The following is a 17,693-nucleotide window of genomic DNA, read 5'->3' as shown; positions in this document are numbered from 1 at the left end:
AGAGGGATCTTGGGGTGATAGTATCTGAGGACCTGAAGGCGACGAAACAGTGCGACAAGGCAGTGGCCGTAGCTAGAAGATTCCTAGGCTGTATAGAGAGAGGTGTGACCAGCAAAAGAAAGGAGGTTTTAATGCCCCTGTATAAGACGTTGGTGAGGCCCCAACTGGAGTATTGTGTTCAGTTTTGGAGGCCGTACCTTGCGAAGGATGTTAAAAAAATGGAAGCGGTGCAAAGAAAAGCTACGAGAATGGTATGGGATTTGCGTTCCAAGACGTATGAAGAGAGACTTGCTGACCTGAACATGTATACCCTGGAGGAAAGGAGGAACAGGGGTGATATGATACAGACGTTCAAATATTTGAAAGGTATTAATCTGCAAACGAATCTATTCCGGAGATGGGAAGGCGGTAGAACGAGAGGACATGAACTGAGATTGAAGGGGGGCAGACTCAGGAAAGATGTCAGGAAGTATTTTTTCACAGAGAGGGTGGTGGATGCTTGGAATGCCCTCCCGCGGGAGGTGGTGGAGATGAAAACGGTAACGGAATTCAAACATGCGTGGGATATGCATAAAGGAATCCTGTGCAGAAGGAATGGATCCTCAGAAGCTTAGCTGAAATTGGGTGGTGAAGCAGGTGGGGGGAAGAGGGGTTGGTGGTTGGGAGGCAAGGATAGGGGAGGGCAGACTTATACGGTCTGTGCCAGAGCCGGTGATGGGAGGCGGGACTGGTGGTTGGGAGGCGGGAAATACTGCTGGGCAGACTTATACGGTCTGTGCCCTGAAAAACATTCCAACTATGTTTGTTCCTGTTCAAATCTTACTCAGCAGTTGACAGTGTTAATTTACAATCTTGAAAATCTGTCTGCTCCTTATTTTAAGACACCTGATCTACTATAGTCTTTATTACCCTCCCTGTTTTGGTGATATCTTTTAATGATACCTTATTCCGAACCGTGCACTTTTGAGTGACTGTCAGCCTTCCCCCAATTTCTAGTTTAAGCTGCTCTAGCTCCTTTTTAAATGTTGATGCCAGCTGCCTGGTTCCATCCTTGTCCTCCCTGAGTGCCCCATTTGCTCCTTCCTGATCTTAAAGCCCCACAGATTCCCTCGCAGGCTTCCTGCTGCTTATATACCTGAAAAAAGCGTTACTATGAGTTTTTCTGTGCATGGCAAGTTTTTCTTCATATTCTCTTTTAGCCTTCTTTATCAGTGTTTTGCATCTGGCTTGTCAGTGCTTATGTTGCTTCTTATTTTCTTCATTCGGATCCTTTTTCTATTCTTTGAAGGATGTTCTTTTGGCTCTAATGGCCTCTTTCACTTCACCTTTTAACCACGCTGACTGTCGTTTGCTCTTTTTTCCCAATACATCTAGTCTGGATTTCCACGATGCTATTTTTAAACAACGTTTAAATTTTAAAATAAATTTTAAAAATGGGCAAATGATCTGGACCCTTTAACATGTGCAAATGTTTCATTAGGATTCATTAGGAGAACGTGGTGAAGGCGGTTAGCTTAGCAGAGTTTAAAAAGGGGTTAGACGGTTTCCTAAAGGACAAGTCCATAAACAACTACTAAACGGACTTGGAAAAATCCACAATTCCAGGAATAACATATAGAATGTTTGTACGTTTGGGAAGCTCGCCAGGTGCCCTTGGCCTGGATTGGCCGCTGTCGTGGACAGGATGCTGGGCTCGATGGACCTTTGGTCTTTTCCCAGTGTGGCATTACTTATGTAATTACTTATGTACTTAACGTCCACGCCTGATTTAGTCACAAACTTTGTGGCTGATCCTTTCTTTTTAACCATTTTCCTCATTTTGTCATAATCACCCTTTTGAAACTGAAACGCTGCTACAGTAGATTTCCTTCGTGACTTCACTCCAGATATTGTCTCAGATTTGATCGTTATAATCACTATTTCCCTGCGTTCTACTAAAGATTAGTCGCTCTCATTAGTTCCTGATAAGTGTCCCATTGATTGTCCTGCAGGACGTCAGACTCAGAGAAACAGAAGCCTGCGCGGCCGCGTTGCTGATGTTCAAGGGCAGGCTTCTACATGGAATGTTGCTAGTGGAATAGCAACATTCCATGTAGAATCTCAAATAGTAGCAACATTCCATGTAGAACCTCCAATAGTAGCAACAGAATCTTAATAGTAGCAACATTCCATCTAGATTCTCCAATAGGCAATAGTCGCCTGTAATAGACTTCCCGAGCCTGTGCGTCTAGCCCCGTCTTTGGCCGTTTTCAAGTCCAAACTTAAATCCCACCTCGTTACCACTGCTTTTGATTCCTAACCATTACTCACTTGCCCTGTCCTTTTATCCTCACCTCTTTATTCCCTTACCCTTAATTGTTCTGTCTGTTCACCTGTCTTATCTAGATTGTAAGCTCTTTGAGCAGGGACTGTCTTCTTTGTGTATGGTGTACAGCGCTGTGTATGCCTTGTAGCGCTATAGAAATGATAAATAGTAGTAGTAGAAAGACCTCAGCATGGGAGCCAAGCAGTCAGTCAGTTCAAGTGCCGCTTATGAGTTTCCCAATATCCTCAACCGGTCCTTGAAAATTCTATACGGAAGTTTTATATTAAAGTTTTCTTACACTTATTATGAAATGTTTCATCAAATATAGGTGTCCAACCTTTTTGAATATTTAGTGTTATAATAATACTAGTAAAAAAGCCCCGTTTCTGATGCAAATGAAACGGGGGCTAGCAAGGTTTTCTTCTGTGTGCATGTGGGAGTGTGTGTGTCCCTGCCCTCTGGCCTCTCTCCCCTCCCCCCTCTGAGTCCTTCACTGTTACAGAGCCAGCGATTTGATTTCGTGCTCTGCTGTTTTCCTTCACTGACTGTGTTACAGAGAGGGCGGGGCAGACACTCATAGGGAAACCGGATATCTCGCCCCCTTCACACTTCCGGCTGGAGGCTTCATAGAACGTTGGTGGTGCCTTTTATATAGAGAGATAAAGTGATACTTAGCTTGTAGCAAAAGCTGTTGGCTACAGAGGGTGCTTTAATCCAACATGCCACGTTTCACCATCATGTGGCTATTTCAAGGATAACCCCCCACTCTAACGTCGTCAAGACAGGCTTATCTTTAACTGCTAAAACGTTAACCGGTGAGCACTGAATATCGGCTTAACTGGTTAACGTTTTAGCGGTTTAAAAATGACTTAATGCTGGCAGTGGGCAGCAAAAGCCAGCTGAATATCAGGCCCCAGGTGGCTAGAAGTCAGCCAGAAGGGCACGTGCTAGTAAGGTAATGGCAGCCACGAAGCAAAGAAGGAAGCATGCCCTCGTATAGGAAACGCTGCACGTTCTGAATGAAAAAAAATCACTATGCCAGTGCATGCAGAAGTCACTGGTTGTTGATAATGATGATAGAGGAAACCTTTTGGCCTTAAGAGGAGGTACAAACAAAACCCTGAGAAAATAATATGCACACTTGCAGACTGGAGACAAGCTGGTGAGATTCCAGTTGGATGCAGGGGCCATAATAAATCTCTTGCCAGAACAGACGGCCAGAGAAGCTCTTGGATCAGGATATGCTCCTCGGTCTCCTGAAGCTAATGTCTACACGTTTGACAACATGGAACTTCAAACAACGGTGATGATTACAACGTGGGATGAATCCCAGGGACAATCAAATTTACAAAGTGGATTTTTACATCACTGGAGAACACAAGCAGCTCCTGTTCGGAGCTGAAGCCTGTTAGCAATTGTAGCTGCTCTCTCTAAATACCAACCATGTGTTTGCTGTTAAGGCTGAAGAAACAAAGGTATGGCGATTGGATGGGAAGCTGCACTTAGAAGTAGATCCCACTGTCCAACCAGTCTGGACGCCTTTCCAGCTCATTTTCGAAAGAGAAGGGCGCCCATCTTTCGACACAAATCGGGAGATGGGCGTCCTTCTCGCAAGGCCGCCCAAATCAGCATAATCGAAAGCCGATTTTTTTGACAACCTCGACGGCTTTCCGTCGCGGGGACGACCAAAGTTCACGGGGGCGTGTCAACAGGGTAGCGAAGGTGGGACTGGGGCGGGACTGGGGCGTGATTAGGAGATGGGCGTCCTCGGCCGATAATAGAAAAAAGAAGGGCGTCCTGTAGGGGTATTTCCCTGTGATCTAGCCTAAGCTGGTCTTGGCCTATACAAGCCTATGACATCTTGGTATAATAAGATGGCGTGCTGCAACATCTCTGTGTCAGCAAGATCCAGCTTCAGCTTGTGGAAAATCACTGACAGGCTTGCTAAAGCCAAGGACAGTCTGTGTTCTAAACACCCCCTTCTATCACCCTGAGAACGGAGTAGGGAGGCAGACATGGCTCCAGAAGTTACCATTCTCCAAGGTCACAAAACAAAGAACTCTTCTTGCCATGTACTGAACTGGACAAGATCACGATTGGTTCCTACCGTCACCTGACCGAGAGGTACGGGGAAAGCGGAAAGAGAAGTAAGGAGTGAGTCGGAGACCCTTGGAAGAGGGGCAACTGGTAAGAGGACCTGAGAAATCCAGCAAGGCTCGGGGGGGGGAGCCAAAGACTGTATGATACCAACCTCGTGACCGGCATCCTGGTGCAAATACCTGTGGCAGAGATATTGGCTCTGATAACCAAAGGAGAGACGGGAACCTACTTGTTTGCTGATAAAGACCTGCACTACATAAGACACAGACAGCTAAGATAGCGTCTGGGGAGATTCTGCTCCAGTCTTATCTGAAGCCGTCATCACGACAGCGTGGTAAGATCACAGTGATATATTTCCTGGTCTGGGGTTAGACAGTGGTTTTATCTAAGTACGACTGGTTTATGTCAGCTCTTGGTCAGGGAAAGCAGCTAATGTGTATTTTGCATAAGATGTGATAAGTTTCATAAGGATTATTAGGTTATCATTTGTACTGTTCTAATCATTACCGTACTTAGTCTCAGGATAATCAGAGTGTAGTTTAGACAATATATTTTCGGTAGTGCTCATATCAGTAAGGGATATTTTTATTGCATAAGCTAGCGCAGAGTATTTCTATTTTCTTATCCATAATAAAGCTAATATATATCCATCTATCAGCTGTGTCTTTCTTTTTCACTCTACACACCAACACCTGGAGAGGTGCCAGAAGCAAGATTCCTGTATCTCACCCTAGACAGAGCTAGTGTGTCTGTTAGGCAGACTTATGCATCAGGGAATCTTGGTCTAAGTAATCTGTGGGTACCTGTTGCCCTAGGTATTATTTATCTCACCCTACAAATGGGGAGCTCGTGACGGGGTCTCAAAGAGCTGAGGAAAGAATCCGTTTGTTTTTTTCTGTAGAAAGAAAGCAATCCTAGCTGTATAGTTCTGAACTTTAAATTTCTCTCGCTGTGTGTGTGCACTGGAAAGTGTCTGTGAAGCGTGCTAGACACTGGTAGTCGTAAATCTGCTGCTTCTGCCAGCTTTACGACTTAGCAGTGAGATAAGTTTTTTTTTTTCAGTACTAGTTGTGTTACTTGCTAGCAGCTTTCAGTTCTTCAGTATGACGTCACCTAGCAATATGCTCTCCGCGCTAGAAGTCACTGTTTTTGAAGTTTTAATTAGTGCAAGACAGTCTAATAAACCAGTACCGGAGTATTCTATAAACTCTCTGTTGAAATTATTTAGGAAAAACTCGCCTGAAAGTCACAAGGCATATGATTTTGTATACACCCACAGAAGGTGAGCTCTCCACAGGAAAACCAACAGGATAAAACAAACAGTGGATCCAATAAAAGTCCTCTCACAATGAGTGTCTTCCTGAACAAGGTCTTTATTCACAATAGCACAATTGACCCGACACGTGACGTGTTTCGGCCGTAAGGCCTGCGTCAGGGGTCTATTATTATCTGAAGACAAAATGCCTTGTGGGTCAGGTGATAAACCAACACTAAAAACTGCAAAAAAAGGTATCATATGCGAAACTGCGCTGTGCTACTCAGTCGTACGCAAACAAAAGCAACGACTGAGTAGCACAGCGCAGTTTCGCATACGATACCTTTTTTTAGCAGTTTTTAGTGTTGGTTTATCACCTGACCCACAAGGCATTTTGTCTTCAGATAATAATAGACCCCTGACGCAGGCCTTACGGCCGAAACACGTCACGTGTCGGGTCAATTGTGCTATTGTGAATAAAGACCTTGTTCAGGAAGACACTCATTGTGAGAGGACTTTTACTGGATCCACTGTTTGTTTTATCCCATATGATTTTGTATTGCATTCAGTGCTGAAGGTTAAAAATAGATTGCCCGTGGCAGCACTAGTGGAGCTGGGCTGTACCCTACTAGCTAAGAACGAAAGTGCAGCTTGTAGTACCTTTGACCTCCAAACTGAACTCCAACAAGTGCGTGATGAAGTTAATGCTCTGAAAACCGAACAATTGGATTTACAATTGAGGTTAGAGAGCATCACTTCTCAGGCAACGGCTGGAGGAGGGGAGGGTGCTGCAGGTCCACAGGGAAATGTTCCACGTTCCGCTTGTGCAGTGTTGAAAGAAAAGTGTGCAGCCCTAGAGAAAGATAAAGAGCATTGGGAACTGACTGCCCAGTCCTTGGAGAAGGATATGAGGCAGAAAAACGATTCCCTTGCTTCTAAATCATATCAATTGGAGGAGATGATGCAGACTTTAAGTTTGCGAAAGAAAGAAGCTGATCACTTTCACTCCCGGCAAGAGCAAGTGAGAGAAACATATGAGGATAGGATTACGGCCTTGAGTAGGGAGTTGAAACAGGAAAAAGGGAGTGTCCGCTCTGCCCGGCAGGCTTGGCACAAGGCAGAAGAAGGACAGGTGGAGTTATGGGAGAAGAATAATATGCTTTCACTACAGTTGTCACAGGCTCGGCAGGACAGAGAGATGTGTGTAAAGGCATTAACCCAGTATAGGACAGAACTAGATACGGTCCAGCAGGAGGTATATGACTCTATGGAAGAGGCTACTGCTACACCCATGGAATCACAGAATAGTCCTATGCTAGAACAGTTCAAACTGCCTGAATGGTCCCCGAGAAATGAAGTAGAGCTGGAGTCTAAGCCTTGTCAGTTGACAGCCCCACCCCGGTACAGTAGCCTAGTTCCTGAGACCTTCGACAGCATGCAGGAGCCTAGGCTCCGCCCAGTAAGGCCACAGAACACTGTGCAAATTGATGATGTTAACAGGACAGTTGCACCTAGGCCCCGCCCAGGAAGGTCACAGCTTATTGTGACACCTGAGGAGGGCACCGGTACAATTGGGCCTATGCTCCGCCCAGGAAGGGCGCAGCTCACGGCACCTCTTGATGACATCAGCAGCACCACAGCACCACTGTTTACGTCCCCTACTGGAGAGCAGCGGAACTCCACTCAGACACACAAAGTCATTCCTTTATCTAGGGACCAGTATTCACAAGTAATGAAAACACTTCGGGTGATGATTACACCTTTTAAAGAGTCTTCTGAGGTGACAATCTACGCACATCTGGATAGCGTGCATGACCTTTTCAATTTCTTACAGGTTCAAGCCGACTCAGATAAAAGAGCTTTACTGCAGTGGACGTTTGCGACTGAGTGCCAAACGTATTTAAAGGCAATTTTGGCTGAGAGTAATGATCTCTCCACCGTGGAACAAGCGTTGAAAAAGCGGTATGGACTGTTTGCGGACCCCACCGAGGCCAAAAGGGCAGCATATAATATGCGCTGCGGGCCGAATGAGAGTCCACATGAATGGTCCTATCGCCTGAGGCGCACATTTTTCGATGGGGGGGGGCGGACCCAGAGGCCAAAGAACTTGAGTTTGGGGAATTTAGGAATCTTTTTGTGAAAGGTCTGCCCAATCAAGTGAAAATGTCTCTAGCAGGAAAGAAAAGTGAACCTTTTTCCCTTCTGCTAAAGCGGGCGGAGGAGCTTTTTGATATGTGTCGCGAGCAGCCTGATGCGGCGACCTCCCAGGTAGTTCCTAAGAATCGCAGCAAAGTGGCTCCACCTAGCGTTTGTGCTGTTACATCCACGCTTTCTCTGGAAAACAAGATGTCAAGTCCTTCTACACCCGCCCGGGTTGGCAATACCCAATCTTACCAGCAAAAGGGCACCACTCCTCCGACTGCGCCGGAGGGCCAACAACAGGTCCTGAAAAGGAAGCGTTTTAACAAGAGACAGTGGGCAGCGGAAAAGATCCGGACCCAACAAGCACAGATCGAGCAACTGATGGCGCAACTTCAACGAACAAATCCTGCAGCCGCACCCCACCCATCCTCGTCACCGAACAAAGGAGGCAACTTTCAGAAGCCCAAAGAGAAATCTTCCGGGCCGATTACAGGGCCTAGGCCGAGTGTCAAGTCCGTTGAATTACGGGAAGATCCGGTTTCTTGTGAGGAAGACCTGGCATGACTAGACTCGGACCCTCCTTCACCAACCATCAGGTCCACAGTTCATGTGAATGCTTTGTCGTCCAACAGTGATGAGTCCTCCGTGACCGATGCTGATGCCCAGCCCTCTAACCCGAAAGGGCCTCTCTTACAGGACTCGAGTGAGGAAAACAGGTATTTTCTTGGTAAACTTATTCCTAAAGGGTACAGATATACCTTAGCTCTGTTGATTCAACAGAAATTTTCCTGTCAGGGTCTACTAGATACCGCCTCAGAGGTGACGTTGATCACCCAGGGCATGTTTCAGAAACTTGAGGCTTTTCTGGGGGGAGGTGGGGAGGCGCTGCGTGTCACCCCGTGTGACTTGTCACTGGTGGCCTATGGCAATCAAAGCATCGGTACTGTGGGACGGGTTTGGCTTTCCTTGCAGTTCGGCGAGTTGTTTGTCAAACACCCTGCTATCATTACTACTGGTGCTGGTGAAGAATTCTTAATTGGGAACGATCTTCTGAAGAGATTGCAGACTGATCTGGATTACCGCCATGAAGTCATCTGGGCCCAAGTCGCAAGTCCCCTCCCGTATGGGAAAGTAAAGCATATGAGCAGAGTCAGTGGTTCCAGCTCCGTGGGGCTTAGAGATTCCCCGATTCTAATGAATTTCCAGAAGTCAGAGGACCCTCACACCTGGGAGCTCCAGTTGTGTGGTGCACCAGGGGGGGATGAACAGCGTGGTGAAGTTATCCACGTCCAAACGGACCAGATAGCTGACATTGTTCTCCAGGATGACAATTTGGAAATTGTTTTGAATGACTCGACTCCTACCGGTGACTCCCCAGATACTGCTGCCGAGATAGCCCACGAGGCCTCTGTTTCCACTTCCAGTCCAGACTCGCCGCATCCTCGCAAGTTGACGGACATTCAACAGAAGGATGATGCTTACACCATTCCTGTCCAGATAGCTGACATCCAAACACTTCAGTCCACGTTGCTGTTGCCTAGTGACGTTTCCTTCATCAGTGACACTCTGTTTTATTGTCTTCGCAAGTCTGTGCAACTTCACTTCAGTAAGTGTTCGCCCACTTCTGTGCAGGTACCTGGACAAGGTGCCAAGACGCTCGTGGGAATGTGTAGCCTTCCTTTGACTGTGGGACAGAAGTCGTTCACCCACCACTTCTCTGTTGTGAGAGGCCTACCACAGCCCTTATATCTGGGCTCCGATTGCCTTGTGCGACTGGGAGTTTATGTGGAGTAGACTTGATGGCAGCCCAGTGGAATCTGAAGTAACGCCTGTTAGCTTGAAGTCTGGACAGTCCGTACCCCAGGTCTGTGAAGTAGTCTGTGATACACAGGGCCAGTCTTAGCAAGTGCGGGGCCCTATGCAGACCAATTTGGTGGGGCCCCATCATAGCCCCGCCCCATCCTAGTCCTGCCCCCACTCCAGCTCCACCCCATTGATAATATTATTCAATTTTTAGAAATTTTTTTATTTATTTATTTTTTATTTATTTATGAAATTTCAAATAAAGACAAATGAAGCTAAACGTGTACAGAAAAACTGATTGAAATAATAAGCACAATGCTATCATGACCCCCCCCCCCCCCGAAATTATTCAGTTCAAGTCCACTACAATTAGTTCCAATTCTCATAACCCCGGAGGGGGGGGGGGGTCAGAGGTGCGGACACACAATCTTTCCACTGCAAAACACTATACACAAACTTGTGCAAAAACACACTCATAACCTTACCAAACCATAACAGCACTAATTCCATGGACAGGACGAGAACAACCTTATGCGTGGAAAGGCAGAACTGTAATTACACCAGGCTCTAAAACACCAATACACTACCTCGTGAAAACAAAACAAAAAGGGCTGCAAATACTACACGTTAGCAGGATACTGTACCTTGATCACACATGAAAAACACATGACACAACAGATATGAAGGCAAAATACTGAACTGAAAAGTTACCTCAAGAAATCAGACTCAGCATGCAGCAATACTAGAAAAATTGAAACTTACATGCAAAATATCACAGATGCACATTTCCAAAAGCTGACGTATTCCAATTAATAAATTCTGAATAAAATACTTTTTTCTACCTTTGTTGTCTGATCTATTCGCTTTGGTCCCAGTGTCTTCTGTTTTATGCAGTGTCTTCTTTCCATTTGATATTTTTTCTCTCACCATGTCCACCATCTTCCTGTGTCCTTATGTGTCCTGTCTACCATCTGTAGCCCTGTCCCTATCCTTTCTCCAGTTTCAGCATCTGCCTTCAAAATGTTCCGATCCAGCCCTTAAATTCAGCAATTTCCCCTCCATGCATATCCAGCATTTCTCCTCACTCCCCTCCTTCCATGTACATCTACTTTCCTCCCCTCCCCTACATCCATGTCCAGCATTTCTCCTATATCCCTTCCCCTCCATCCATGTGCATCTCCTTCCTTTGTCTTTCCTTCCCTCCATTCCTGCCCAACATTTCTCCTCTCTCCCCTGCCCTCCATGTCCAGCAATTTCTCCTCTCTCCCTGGGCCCTGCCCTCCCATCCATGCTCCTCTGTCCCCTGCCCCCTCCATTGATCCCTATCCAGCAATTCCCCTCTCTCCCTGAGGCCTGCCCTCCCATCCATGCTCCTCTCTGTCCTCTGCCCCCTCCATTCATCCCTATCCAGCAATTCCCCTCTCTCCATGAGCCCTGCCCTCCCCTCCCATTCATGCTCCTCTCTGTCCCCTGCCCCCTCCATTCATCATCCCTATCCAGCAATTCCCCTCTCTCCCTGAGCCCTGCCCTCCCATCCATGCTCCTCTCTGGCCCCTGCCCCCTCCATTCATCCCTATCCAGCAATTCCCCTCTCTCCATGAGCCCTGCCCTCCCCTCCCATCCATGCTCCTCTCTGGCCCCTGCCCCCTCCATTCATCATCCCTATCCAGCAATTCCCCTCTCTCCCTGAGCCCTGCCCTCCCATCCATGCTCCTCTCTGGCCCCTGCCCCCTCCATTCATCCCTATCCAGCAATTCCCCTCTCTCCATGAGCCCTGCCCTCCCCTCCCATCCATGCTCCTCTCTGGCCCCTGCCCCCTCCATTCATCATCCCTATCCAGCAATTCCCCTCTCTCCCTGAGCCCTGCCCTCCCATCCATGCTCCTCTGTCCCCTGCCCCCTCCATTCATCCCTATCCAGCAATTCCCCTCTCTCCATGAGCCCTGCCCTCCCCTCCCATCCATGCTCCTCTCTGGCCCCTGCCCCCTCCATTCATCATCCCTATCCAGCAATTCCCCTCTCTCCCTGAGCCCTGCCCTCCCATTCATGCTCCTCTCTGGCCCCTGCCCCCTCCATTCATCCCTATCCAGCAATTCCCCTCTCTCCCTGAGCCCTGCCCTCCCATTCATGCTCCTCTCTGGCCGCTGCCCCCTCCATTCATCATCCCTATCCAGCAATTCCCCTCTCTCCCTGAGCCCTGCCATCCATGCCCAGGTCCTCTCTCCCTTGCCCTCCCGCTCCCAAGTTCAACTGCCTGCCTGTCCGCCCTGGCGCCCTTTTCTTCTCCCCCCAACCAAGGATTTTTCTTTTAAATTTACCCTCCGTCGCCGGCATCCCACAGCAGCGTGCTTCACTGAAAGCGCTCCTCCCCTACCGAGTCCCCCCGACGTCTCTAGCAGAACGCAGAAGCTCTTCCTGATTCGTTCATTCTCAGTGTCCCACCCTCGAGGGCGGGACACTGAGAATGATCGAATCAGGAACAGCTGCGTTCTGCTAGAGATGTCGGGGGGACTCGGGAGGTGAGAAGCGCTTTCAGTGATGCACACAGGACGCTGCTGTGGGATTCCGGCAATGGAGGGTAAATTTAAAAGAAAAATCCTTGGTTGGGGGGAAGAAGAGGGCGCCAGGGCGGACAGTGGCGGTAAGCATGGCACGACGGCGCCCTCCAGCCATGCTTACCGTCCGTGTCGGAGTCGGACCGGCCCTAAGAAGAGGCTGACTGAGGCACGCCGCGCGGGGCCCCCCTAAGCGCGGGGCCCTATGCGGCCGCCTCGGTCGCCTCGGCCTAAGACCGGCCCTGGTGATACAAATGTGACCATTCCAGCTAGAGTGAGGAACTTTTCCATCAAGCTCCGTCTTGCCGAGGGACAGCGTCTGTTGGACAAAGTGGTGTTCTTCAACCCTCATGCTCATTTTCGTGACCTAGGGCTGTCCACCGGTGTTCTGCCATGGTTAGAGGTAATTGGTGAGACTTTTCACCTGTTAGTCACCAATCCACAGTTTGATGAAGTGGAAATGTCTGCAGGAGACCCTTTTGGATTTCTAGTGGGAGACTCTTTTCCTGATGTCGAGGTAAGTTTGTCCATTGTTGGCAGGTTGCCTTCCTCTTGGAACACCTGCCAGGGGGGGAGACACCTGAATGTCTGTTCACCTCTCCCAGAGGCCTCATCTCGCTGGAGTTTGTTTGGCCATATGATGCAACGGGTTCGCAAGTGCAGATGGAAGACGACTACTTGTATCTACTGGGTTGGAGGAATACCCTATCCAAGGCATCTGAATTTAAGAGAGCTTGAGACAAGTACACAGGATCTCTAAGGGAGTGATAGGGAGACTAGATAGGCCATATGGTCTTTATCTGCCTACATTTTTCTATGTTTCTGTGATATCAGCTCAAATCCTGTTCAGGGGAGGGACATTTCTACATTTCTACTATGAATTCTCTCCTAGAGCCTCCATCATCAAGATGCTTCATCATCACCTAGAGGCAGCTAAGGATAAATAGATCAACTATTACAATAGGAGGACCAAGGAAATACCATTTCTAAAAGAAGGGCAGACTGCCTGGGTCAAAATACAAATAGGATACATCAATGCCAGATCGGCAGTCAATAAAACCACGATTTGTTAATTTGTACAGCGCTGCGTAACCCTAGTAGCGCTCTAGAAATGTTAAGTAGTAGTAGTAGTAGATACTAACCGACTGGATTACAACTGACCATCTCGACTTCCTTCTTATCAGTGAAACTTGGATCCATGACCCCAAAGATCTAATAATCTTAGAGCTCTGTCTTCCAGGATACAAAATTACCCACTGGACAAGAGAAGGAAAAAGAGGAGGAGGCATAGCAATAATCTATAAATCTCAATTCACAGTCACAACAACAGCAGAATCTATTCTCCCCCAACTCGAAATAGCCTCAGTCAGAATCAACCACTCCAACCTACGTGATCACCTAAACCTAATCCTATTTTACAGACCACCGGGCAATTGGCAAGACTCACAAACGCACTTTCTGGATTTCATATCGAATAGCAGGAGACATCAACCTTCACCTTGAAGATACTAACTCAAGCAATGTACGCAAATGCAAAGACTTCCTCCGACTATGGGAGCTCCACTGGCCAAACACACAACCCACCCATAACAAAGGACATACACTAGACATCATCACCCACAAATTCTCATCAGAATCAAATCTCACACTAATAGACACAAAATGGACAGCCAGGCCATGGTCCGATCCCTACAGTGTAAACCTCTCCCTCCACTGGAGAACAAAAAAGACACAACAAAAACAAAAACAACAAACCTATAATACAAGAGGCAAAATAGACCCACTAATATTCTGGCAACAATTCTACACCGACGAATGGACAACACCCACAGACTCACCCCAATTTCTTCAAGAATGGGATAACAGATGCAGAACAATATTAGACAATACAGCGCCACTTCAAACCAGAACCTCACATACAAAAAACTCAATACCATGGTTTAATGAAGCATTGAAAGAACTAAAAACACAGGTTAGAAGACTAGAAAGAGCATGGAGCAAGAAAAAAGACGAAAACACACTCAAAGACTGGAAACAACTACAAAGAAAATATAAATACACTATCAGACAAACTAAAAAGACATTACAAAACCAAAATAGGACCAAACTACAAGGATACACACAAACTCTTCTCACTCGTAAACAATCTCCTAAATACTACTAAGGCTACCTCCAACAACACAGATACCCCATCAGCAACCAATCTTGCAAAATACTTCAAGGAAAAAATCATAAAGCTCAGACTCATGATACCTACCAATACAACGGACTACACAAATATACTTGAATGTCTAGACCCAAAACCTGGAGAATGCCCAGCAGATCGATCATGGACCAACTTTGACACGCTCTCATCAAATGAAATCTCACACTGGCTCGGAAAATACGCCAAATCGAAATGCAAATTAGACATTTGCCCTAATAGTCTAATAAGATCCACGCCCAAACAATTCAAAACAGACCTCAAGAACCACATAAATCACAGGCTTCAAAATGGGCTCTTTCCCAAGGATAAAGGAAACATCCTACTGACTCCGCTACCAAAAGATGCTAAGAAAAGCACAATGGACCTAACCAACTATTGCCCAGTAGCATCCATTCCACTTATAACCAAACTCATGAAAGGCATAGTGACGAAACAACTCACTGAATACCTAAATAAACACTCAATCCTGCACGAATCTCAATCAGGATTTCGGTCAAATCATAGCACTGAAACTGTTCTAGTGTCCGCAATGAACTCATTCAAACAAGCAATCGCAACCAATAACAACATACTCCTCCTACAACTCGACATGTCCAGTGCCTTTGACATGGTTAATCAAGAAATACTATTACATATACTAGAATACTTCGGAGTAAGGAGGCACAGTTATCAAATGGTTCAAAGGATTCCTGACCACAAGATCATACCAAGTGTCCCGTTCCGGGCCCTTACCTGGCGGTCCGCGGGCCGGAGCGGGAGGCTGGGGCGCCCGTGGGATGTGGGGCGGCGGGGGAAGGCTGCCACGGGGATCGCCGCGACTGCAGGCTGCCCCGAGGCCGGCGATCCAGAAGAGCAAGCGCCGGCCTCGGAGAAGGAGATCCGCCGGCCAAGATGGCGGCGCCGGCGTCGTCGTCCTCCTCGCTGCAGCGGGACCAGCGAGGAGGCTCCGCCCACTTGCGCCGGATTGGCGCATCCGCGTAGGAACTACGCCCATCGGACGGGAGGACCAATCCGGGCCCCCGTTGCCGGCCTGGGCGAAGAAGATTGGTTCCAGCTGTTCCCCAGCCAGGACGAGCGGGGGATTTAAATGGAAGCACGGAAGGGGTCCAGTGCTTCCGTTTTGTTGTTTGAAGCCACATTCCAAGACTGTGTTTGTTCCTCGTGTCAGCTAGCCGTCCTGCTAGCTATTGCCAGTGAAGACTGTGTTTGTTCCTCGTGTCAGCTAGCCGTCCGGCTAGCTATTTCCAAGCCTGTGTTTGTTCCTCGTGTCAGCTAGCCGTCCTGCTAGCTATTGCCAGTGAAGACTGTGTTTGTTCCTCGTGTCAGCTAGCCGTCCGGCTAGCTATTTCCAAGCCTGTGTTTGTTCCTCGTGTCAGCTAGCCGTCCTGCTAGCTATTGCCAGTGAAGACTGTGTTTGTTCCTCGTGCCAGCTAGCTGTCCTGCTAGCTACTGCCAGTGAAGACTGTGTTTGTTCCTCGTGTCAGCTAGCCGTCCTGCTAGCTATTTCCAAGCCTGTGTTTGTTCCTCATGCCAGCTAGCCGTCCTGCTAACTATTTCCAGTGAAGACTGTGTTTGTCCCTCGTGCCAGCTAGCCATCCTGCTAGCTATTGCCAGTGAAGACGGTGTTTGTCCCTGCTATCGGCTAGCCGGGGCTAGCCACTTCCTCAGACTGTGTCCGTTCCCAGTGCTCAGCTAGCCGCCCGGCTAAGCCACGCTCACCAAGGACTCTGTACCCACATCCAGCCAGGCCAGCCGTCACCCCGCGGTTCCAGCAGTCCTGCTGGCCGCCCGCAGCTGAGGGCTCAACCCTCGGTGAACGGCGGTCGCCGCGGGTGAAGATTCGGGGTGCTCGGTTGTTTCCTGGGCCTAGTGGGGCTCGGGAAGACTCGAGAGCTCACCAACACCAGAGTGACATCAGAGCCGCGACAGAAAACGGAAGCCATGAGCTCGCCGACGCAACCTGATCTACGGGACCTGGCCAAGGTTCTCCAGCAGCAACAGGAACAGCTTAATGCCCTGTCTGGGGCGCTCCAGAATGTATGTTCTCAACTTTCCACGCTTCAGGTACAGAACCAGGCCGCTGCGGTCCAAGGGGCTCCCCGTATGGGAGGGTTCCGCGTGGGACCTCGGTTCCCTGAACCAGCACGATACGATGGGACCCCGGGAGGTTGTCGGGGGTTCCTCAACCAGTGTAACCTGGCCTTCCGGATGCAACCGGAGGCCTTTGCTTCGGACCAAAGTAAGGTGGGCTACATTATGGGCCTTTGTGGAGGAAAGGCCCAGGACTGGGTGGCCCACCTGAACGAACAACATGACCCCATTTTGGATGATTATAGCGAATTTCAGCGCCGGTTCCGGATGGTGTTCGACCTTCCGGGAAGACCCTCCTCCGTGGCATCGGAACTGCTCCGGATTCATCAGGGAGAAGGTACGGTGGCCGACTATGCCATCCGGTTTCGTACCTTAGCCACGGAGCTGCGTTGGAATCCGGAGTCCTTGATGGCCATTTTTATGGAGGGATTGCAAGAACGAATCAAGGATGAATTGGCGGGACGGGAGATTCCCGGACAATTGGATGCCCTCATCTCACTCTGTATACGGGTGGACACCCGATTCCAGGAGCGAGCCAGAGCCCGGGCGGAGCGGCAGAAGTGGGCACGAGGAACACCCCGGACGAGCAAAGGGCCGTCCTCTCGCCAGGGGAACCGGGACACTACGGAGCCCGGGGAGGAGCCGATGGTGATGGGCCGGCAACGGTTGACTCCCGCCGAAAGACAGCAACGACAGTCAAACGGACTGTGCTTCTATTGTGGGAAGGCTGGGCATTTCCTCCGGACTTGTTCCATCCGGCCGGGAAATGCGCTCCCCAAGGCACCCTGAGGGGAGGGTTCTTGGGGCACTCCGCTCCCCTACCGGACACCCTGATCATCCTACCGGTGACCTTACGGTGGCAGGAGGCCACGGTTCAGACCCGAGCCCTGGTGGACTCGGGGTCAGGGGGCAATTTTATTGGGCTCGAACTGCTGCAGCAAATGGGCTGGCCCACGCTCCCCCGGAGGCCGATGCTGCGGATAACCTCCATCCAAGGAACTACCCTTCCCCAGCCGGTCACTGAGATTACTCCCATGTTGGGACTGCAAGTGGGGGAGAACCATCGGGAGGAAGCCGAATTCTTAGTGTTATCCCGGACCATCCACCCTGTGGTTCTGGGATTGCCATGGTTACGATACCACAACCCGGTTATCGACTGGGCCGGGGGAAGAATTCAAGCGTGGGGTAATTCCTGTCAAGAGACCTGTTGTAAGGGTCGGGCTGGCAGCTGTCCGGC

This window comes from Microcaecilia unicolor, chromosome 2, assembly GCF_901765095.1.
Source record: "Microcaecilia unicolor chromosome 2, aMicUni1.1, whole genome shotgun sequence".
Lineage (NCBI taxonomy): Eukaryota > Metazoa > Chordata > Amphibia > Gymnophiona > Siphonopidae > Microcaecilia > Microcaecilia unicolor.
This window is presented reverse-complemented; position numbering follows the sequence as displayed.